This window comes from Pseudonaja textilis, chromosome 7 (assembly GCF_049901715.1).
Source record: "Pseudonaja textilis isolate UNSWEBS1 chromosome 7, rPseTex1.2, whole genome shotgun sequence".
Taxonomy (NCBI): domain Eukaryota; kingdom Metazoa; phylum Chordata; class Lepidosauria; order Squamata; family Elapidae; genus Pseudonaja; species Pseudonaja textilis.
In genome coordinates, this window is record NC_141996.1 from 31,614,304 (window position 1) to 31,622,590 (window position 8,287).

Sequence of the window (8,287 nt, forward strand, 5' to 3'; positions counted from 1 at the left end):
CAAAAAAGCTAATGCAATCCTAAATTGTATTAACAGAGGGATACAATCAAGATCAAGTGAGGTACTAATACCACTCTATTAAGCCTTAGTAACACCACACCTAAAGTACTGCATCCAGTTTTGGTCACCACACTATAAAAAGATGTTGAGACTCTAGAAAAAGTACAGAGAAGAACAACCAGGATGATTCGGGACTAGAGACTACAATGTATGAAAAATGGTTACAGGAACTTGGCATGGCTAGTCTAGTGAAGTGAAGGACCAGGGGAGACATGATAGCAGTCTTCCAATATTTGAGGAGCTGTCACAGAGGGAAAGGGGTCAAGCTATTTTCTAAACCATTGTACTGTAGGCCAGACAAGGAACCATGGATAGAAACTGAACAAGGAGAGATTTAATCTGGAATTAAGGAGAAACTTTCTGACAGTGAGAACAATCAACCAATGGAACAGCCTGCCCTCAGAAGTTGTGGAAATGCCATCACTTGAGACTTTCAAGAAGAGTTTGAACTTCCATTTTTCAGAAATGGTATAGGGTCACCTGCTTGGGCAGGCCATTGGACTAGATGACCTACAAGATTCCTTCTAACTCTGATTATCTGTTATTTGTTATCTGTTATCTGATATTTTGTCTGATGTGTCCAATTTCTTGTGGCATTTGTTAGTTTACCCTATTTATTGTGGAACATCCATATTCACTTAGTAAATAATTTTACAACAAATTATAAATAAATTACATATAGGCAAATTTGGTGAAGTATTTCACTTAGTTTTCTACCAGGAGTTTGGTAAAGCAGTTTTAGCATTTTGTCATCTCTGTTAAATATTATTTATTATATATCTGAATTTCTTCTGAACTGAACTTGACTGAATGTGAATCTTCTATTTAAGATTGATTTAGTCACCAATTGCTTTAAGATTATCCACAGGGACCAATGTGGTTATCATACTCTTTTATTTTTTCTTCTGAATTCTCCTAAAACTGTTCATAGCATTTAAGTACTATTACTAAGTGGTGGAATTCAAATAATTTAACAACCAGTTCTCTGCCCTAATGATTTCTTCCAACAACCAGTTCACCAAACTGCTCAGAAAGTTAACAACTGGTTGTTCCGAACTGGTGCTAACTGGCTGAATCCCACCACCCCTGGTTAAGCAAATCTTTTTCTTAGGATGCTATAATAAGTGGGTGAAAAATGTGCACCAAAGCATAGACATTTTCTTCAGCAAACGTTAATTCCTTATAAAAACCTGTATCTTACCCAATATTTTCTTCACGTATTTGCACATTTTAACATTTTTCAGTCACCTTTAGGACATATTTTACCATAGTAAAATAAAATCCATTTACTTTCTCCAGTTTTTCAATGTATTTATTGCTTGCAATATTAATTTTATTTTCACATCAACAAAAGCAGTCATTTTGGGCTTTGGCACTTTTTTTTTCAATCCATATTTTATGTTCAAACATAGAATTTCTATTCAATTTTCTAGCAAATCATTTGAGTTTTCAGCTAATACCATGGCAACATATGCATATAAAAGTATCCACACAGTCAAGTCCCCAAGTTATCACATTCTTATATACATGTAATAAATGTATTAAATAATTAAGGTTACAGCCTATGTTCTTAACTTACAGTGCAATTTTTTTCTGTTGTATTCAATTTTTCTCATACACAAACATCTTTCATGTTTTAACAATAAATCTTAAAGTCTAAATTCATGAAAACATTCTATAATTGAAGCCTCTTCACTTTATCATTCATTTTTAAAATCAACAAATGTGCAATAAACTTTCTTACATTCATGTTGTGGCTCCGATTCCCCAGCCTGTGCTGTTAGAGGAAGAGGACTCGGAAGATGAGGAGGAGGAACTGGGAATGCCTTCCTCCCCAGGACCTTCCTCTCTGGCAATGCCTTCCTCCCTGATAATACCTCAGGTTTCATCAGACAACTGAGAGGAACATCCTGGGATTAATCAGGAGGAGGAAGGCATATCAGAGCAGCCCCTGACAGGGAGTCAAGTGGACGAATGTTGGCTTGATCCTAGGCAGCGTCATAGGAAGAAATTTGAGCTGCAATGTAGGAGGCGTGGGAGGGTCAGAGAGTGAGCTGAGTCATTAAAACACACACACCAGGGGATAAAAGTGGGTGTGTTTTCTCTGGAAACTTTGTACGGGACAAAGTTTACTTCTCTTCCAGGTTTTCATTGTGACAGTTTTTTGTGGTCTCCTTTGGAATCTTCAGTGAGTAGTTTTTCTTGTTATCTCTTCGGACTTGGCAGGCAGAGTGTGTTTGAATGCCAAGGACATTATCAGTGTAAAGGATTAACTCTGTAAAGTCCGAGTCAGCTTGCCTGCCTGTGTTTGTGTGAGTTTGTTCTCTTTCATCTTTTTTGGAAAGAAGAAAGGTGAGACATAACACATTCATATATTTTTCTAAGGCTGTATAAGAGAGATTAAGAGGGGGAGACTCTAAATCTAATCTGTTCTCTTAAAAGAAAGTCCTAACATAAAACTATACTGACCTTCCAAATTGTTGCTTCTCATGCCCTTTCCATCAGAATAGTGTCCAACATGCTTACTGCTATGAAATAACATCCTTCCTAAGGTTGCTAAATAAGCAAAGAACAATCAGATTTTAACATTTCTGTAGTTATACCATCTCATAATCTTTTGATGTGTTTTTCTCATTGGCATGAACTTGTATCATTTTTACAGTACCATACTTTTTCATATCCCTGTCATTTCCATACAACTTTCTAAAATAGTCTTTCCAGCATTATCTTAGTCTAGTTGGGTCTCAAATCATTTCTTCATTTTTATTTTTAATCATATTCATACTGATAGAAAGTACCCTACTTAATCTTCCTTATACATTTCTAAAACAATCTTTTACTACTATCATTTTGCATATTTTCTGTGTTTTGATCTTACCCATTTCTTGTTTTTTGACTATGTTCTTTGTACCTTTTTCCTTTGTAATCACATTTTATCTCCTCGGTTTTTGCAGAAATTGTTTTGTTATCTGCATTTTTCTCATAGATACTTTATCATTCTACCAACCACCCCTTTTCTTTAAACATAACTCCTCAATTATCATGGAACTCTGCAACATTGCTCCTTTCATTGTTCAATCAGCTTCCACACCTCTTTTTTTTCTAATTCATTCTGTCTGGAGATTAATCTTTCTTCTAATATTTTCCACTTAGAACAAGGATTTCCATTTTTTATTATCATCTCAGTGTCATCCTAGTTTTTCTTTACTTATTTAATTTTTCCTGATATGAACTTTGATTCTAGAAAAAAGAAATGTCCCATATTCAAAATCCTTGGTTTCCTTTTTATTAGAGTGAGGTACTTTCATCATTGACTTCTCATGACTGCCAGAACTATCCCTAGATTTATACTGATAAGTTTTTGGAAGTAGTTTATATTCTAGAGCTAAGTAAAGTAAGAGGTACAAAGTCAAAGTCATCCAATTGGCTTTGTGACTAAGGCAGGATTGAACTTATTGTTTCCTAGTTCCTAGCCAAGTGCCTTAACAACTAAACAGAATTGGCTCTTGTCTCACCTAGATATCCTTCACTATTTTTTTTTCAGAATTTCATCATAAACAATCAGTTCATGGAATGATCAAGAGATAGATAATTTTGCCTTTTGGATATATAGGCATTTCTATTTAAAAGAAACATTTTTCTCATCAAACAGTGACTGTTTCGTTCATTCTGGATCTCTAATAACTTATTTCTCACTCATCCATCCATTCATATCAAGTTAAGAAATTACTTTTCACTGTAATGTAACACCTGATTATCTCCAGCCTATAGAATCCTACTTTCATAAGTTCCTACAAGAATTTATATAACCTCATCTTATACTTTCTGCCCTACATTTGCCTTTTTTCACAAGTAAACTTATATATTCATTCTGTACATGTTTAAACACCACCAAATCAGACACTTTCATTCAGATTTATTACATATTCCTCCTTTCTTAGATTCACATGATTAAAATTATTTAGGAAAACCTGAAGGTGGTTGATTTTTCTTTAAGTTATATTTTATGAGATGCTTGCTTCTAAATTTTATCAACTGATTGATCTTTAAAACAAGAAACATACAAGCAAAACCTTTAAGATAACTTTTGTTCCTTTTTACATGTTCATTACATAAACTGAAATGACAAAAATGTGTTTCTTTAGTTCTTCTAACATGCTCCTGTTTCCTTGATTTTACATTCTATATTAAATTATTCTGGTTTCTTTTCTGTACGTGATATATCCAATTAAGTCTATGAATCTTATTGGAAATGTCACAAATTCACCTGGTCTTTACTTTAGAAAGCATTCTTAGTTTAGGGTGCTATTTTCAGAAGTGCTTCTATAAACATGTACTGGAACTTAGTAATAGCACTTGATTTATTTAAGATAACGGGCTACAATAGTCCTTTAAGACACAGTATAATTTTTGCTTAATCTTTGTTAGAATTTATAATTTACAATTTGATACGTCATTACAAGAGGTTCTTTAAGATGATAACAAATAAACTACATGACAATGTAGCTGAGCTCAGAGGGAAGGAAAATTAGAAATCTCATTCATAAATTAATATGGAACTGGATTTGTTCTGCAGCTTTTTGATCTAATCTACAAATGATTTTCAGAAAAAATAGAGTAATTGGACAGCTATAGAAATCCTAGCATCAAGGAGGGGAAAAAAACATATGAAACATTGGATAACAGATCATCAGAGTTGGAATGGACCTTGTAGGTCATCTAGTCCAAACCCCCACCCAAGCAGGAGACCCTAAATCATTTCTGACAAATGGCATTCAAATCTCCTCTTGAAAGTCTCAACTGATGGTGGTCCACAACTTCCAAGGGCAAGCTGTTCCATTGGTTGATTGTTCTGTCAGAAAGTTTCTCCTTATTTCCAGGTTAAATCTCTCCTTGTTCAGTTTCCATCTATTATTCCTTGTCTGGCCTACAGGTGCTTTGGAAAATAGCTTGACCCCTTCCTCTCTGTGGCAGCCCCTCAAATACTGGAAGACTGCTATCATGTGTCCCCGGTCGTTCTCTTTACTAGACTAGCCATGCCCAGTTCCTGTAACCGTTCTTTGTATGTTTTAGTCTCCAGTCCCCTAATCATCCTGGTTGCTCTTCTCTGTACATTTTCTAGAGTCTCAACATCTTTTTATAGTGTGTTGACCAAAACTGGATGCAGGCTTCATGGCTAGGGACATAAAAATTGTATTATTGAAAAGAGGTAACAGCAGAATTTTCTAAGATAATGCAGGAATCAGTTGGACTAAGATAAACTACTTTTAGCTACTATAATAAATTGAAAAAAATCTCCTCCTGGGCCTTTCTTCTTCCTGGTTTGTTCAGTTTGATATGAAAGTTTATTCTGTCTTCCATCCTTCCGAGATCGGTAAAATGAGGACCCAGATTGTTGGGGACAATATGCTGACTCTGCTCTATAAAACACTGTGGAGCGGTATATAAGTCTGCTATTTGCTCTTCCTATTGCTCTTCCTATCCAGATAATATGAAGATAATATGAAGTTTTTTCTGCGTGTCCAAGTTTGGCTTGCGTAAAACAAAACAAAACAAAAACCTAAATACCCCAATGAAGAAGTCATAATGAGCAATTGATAGAAAAGACATATCAGACTTCTGACACAGGGTAATATCCAAATTCAGTCTGAGTGTCATTTATATATTTGTTACATTTTTTGAGAGAGAAAGAGAGAAATGTGGATGCTTTGCTAAAGATTTGAGGCAATTAAATATTTACACTTAAATATTTAAAAGACTTCCGGCAAAAGGCACATACCACTTCATGAGACTAGTGGTGACTAGTTCTTTAAAAGAAGAAATTGGTCCCAGCCTGTGATCTGAGACTTCTTTGATTTTACTTCTTTTCTTATATGACACAACAGGAGAAAATGAATGGTTTTTTTTTTTTGTATAACAATTTTTAAAGATAATTCTATTTGCTAATATATATCCTCTTAGTTTTTTCATCTTCAGGCTAAGCATGCCTAGAACCTGGTTTCCAGAACTATTTTGGTAAGTATCCTTTGAACTCACTTACTTCAGTTAAGCTGAATTCTTGTACTTTTTAGACTGTGATGCCTAGAACTGGATAAAATATTCCAAGCACTAATTGATTAAGGTAGAGAAAAAAAGAGCAAATATTTCTCAAGAACTGAACTTTGTGTTCCTGTTAATGATCATAAAATACTATTTGACTATTTTAGTAATTACATGACATTGTTGTCTGTAATTTAACTTGTGTTCAACTTTTATTAACACTCAGATCTTTTCACAACTTATCTTGTGCTCTACATTTTTTTCCATAGATGGTGTTTAAGTTTTTCAACTAGTTAACTTTTATTCTGTACATTTTGGCACACTGTTCAATATGTCTACTTCCTTTTTTGAAAAAAAAATCTTCTTTTCCAAAGTATTAGCTTCCCTTCTTAATTTTATATTATTTATAAATCTGGCCATTTCAACTCCTTAATGAGGTGTGTGTGAGTATGTGTGCATGAACAAGCGCACGCACACACAACACAAACATATATTTCCAAGCAGATGTGGGGCAGTGGTGAGATTCAATTTTTTTACTACTGGTTCTGTGGGTGTGGCTTTATGGGTGTGGCAGGGAAAGGATACTGTAACATCTCCAGTCAGAGGTGGTATTTGCTGATTCTCCAAACTACTCAAAATTTCTGCTACTGGTTTTCCAGAACTGGTCAGAACCTGTTGAATACCACCAATGATATGGGGTAATTTTAAAGAACTCTCTAGGTACATTTGCTCAGCTGATTTGTTTGCTTAAAACATTTATTTACCAGTTCATCTTATATTAAATTCTGCTATCAACCAACAATTAAAACAACTGCTCTAAGTTTAACATTTTATTAATGAGGATATTATAAAAGACTTCCTGGAGTCAAAATATACCATATCTATTAAATTAGTAAAGCTGTCAAAAAAGGAAATAAGGTTAATCTTCTCTTGTTTGAAGATAGGAACATTTGCTGTCTTAAATTATCTGAGGCTTCACCAATTCTCCAGGAGTTCTTAAAAGTTAGTATAAACACTTCTGCAATCACACATCCTCTAGCTTTTCAGTACCCTACAATGTAATGTCATTTGGCCAGTGACATTATCTATCTATCTATCTATCTATCTATCTATCTATCTATCTATCTATCTATCTATCTATCTATCTATCTATGCATCTATGTATCTATGTACTTATGTATATATGTATGTGCAGACTGCTTATAAATATAGATTTTGTATAGCCAAATATAATATGAAATATTGGATTCACAATTCAGCAGGTTAAAAAAAGATAGTTGTACAAATGTATTAAAACTGCCTATCTATCTATCATCTATCTATTATCTATTTATTTATGCATGCATGCATATATATTTATATCCTACCTTTATTATTTTTACAAATAAAGTGGCAAACATATCTAACACACCTTCCTCTTAACTATTTCTCCACAACAACAACCCTGTGAGTCAGCAAAGAGCATGGGATTCTACCGGTTCTGTCCAGTTCTGTAGAACCCCTTGTTAACTTTCTAAGAAGTTCGGAGAACTGGTAGTTAGAAGAAACCTCCTTTTGTTTTTTTCCACCCTTATTACATTCTTGGCAGAAAGTCTAGACTTCCTGGCTCCGGAGCTTATGAGACTGACTTTCTTAAAAGGGAAAGGTTGTTTTAAGATTTTTACACTGCTGTAGGGAGGAAATACTTCCCTGGACAATCAGCACTTTGAAGAAATAATTGAATAATGAAGCAAAGCTTTTAGTGACAGGAACCAAGATGAGTGACATTCAGCAAGGCTTCTTGGCTAGCTAGAAAGATTGACATTCAAACGTGAGTTTACATACCCTTTCTGAGTTTTTGTCTAAAACTGTTTTTTGGTGAAGCTTAATTCTGTGTTTGGTGATGTTTAACCCTGTCTTTATTGATGGGATAATTTTTCCTATTCAGCTTCAACAAGCAACAGCTACTGTTGTGATTTAATTATTTGTATTGTGTTTTAATTTTTTTCTGCCTCATGTTTTTTTTTCTATCTGGGGAGGAGGGTCTTCCTTCACTGCTTTAGTATTATTTGACACTGTCCTTTTGGGGTATACTTCCAAGAGGCAAGATTGACACTGATTTTTTTTTTTACTGCCTTTCTGGAGGGCATTTTCCTTAAATCTGGATGATTTCCTTAGGATATCTTGTGAGGTGAGTGAGACCAGCTGG

General features: G+C 34.4%; 1 long non-coding RNA gene across 1 annotated transcript in view; it reads right to left on the reverse strand.

Annotated features, from left to right (window-relative positions):
- The window catches only part of LOC148125294 (uncharacterized), an 83,516-nt gene extending 81,450 nt beyond the window's left edge, over positions 1-2,066 (reverse strand). Inside the window, exon 1 of the long non-coding RNA XR_015744415.1 lies at positions 1,805-2,066. This is a non-coding gene — a long non-coding RNA (uncharacterized LOC148125294). The remainder of the gene's footprint in view (positions 1-1,804) is intronic.
- Between the last annotated feature and the right edge of the window lie 6,221 nt (positions 2,067-8,287).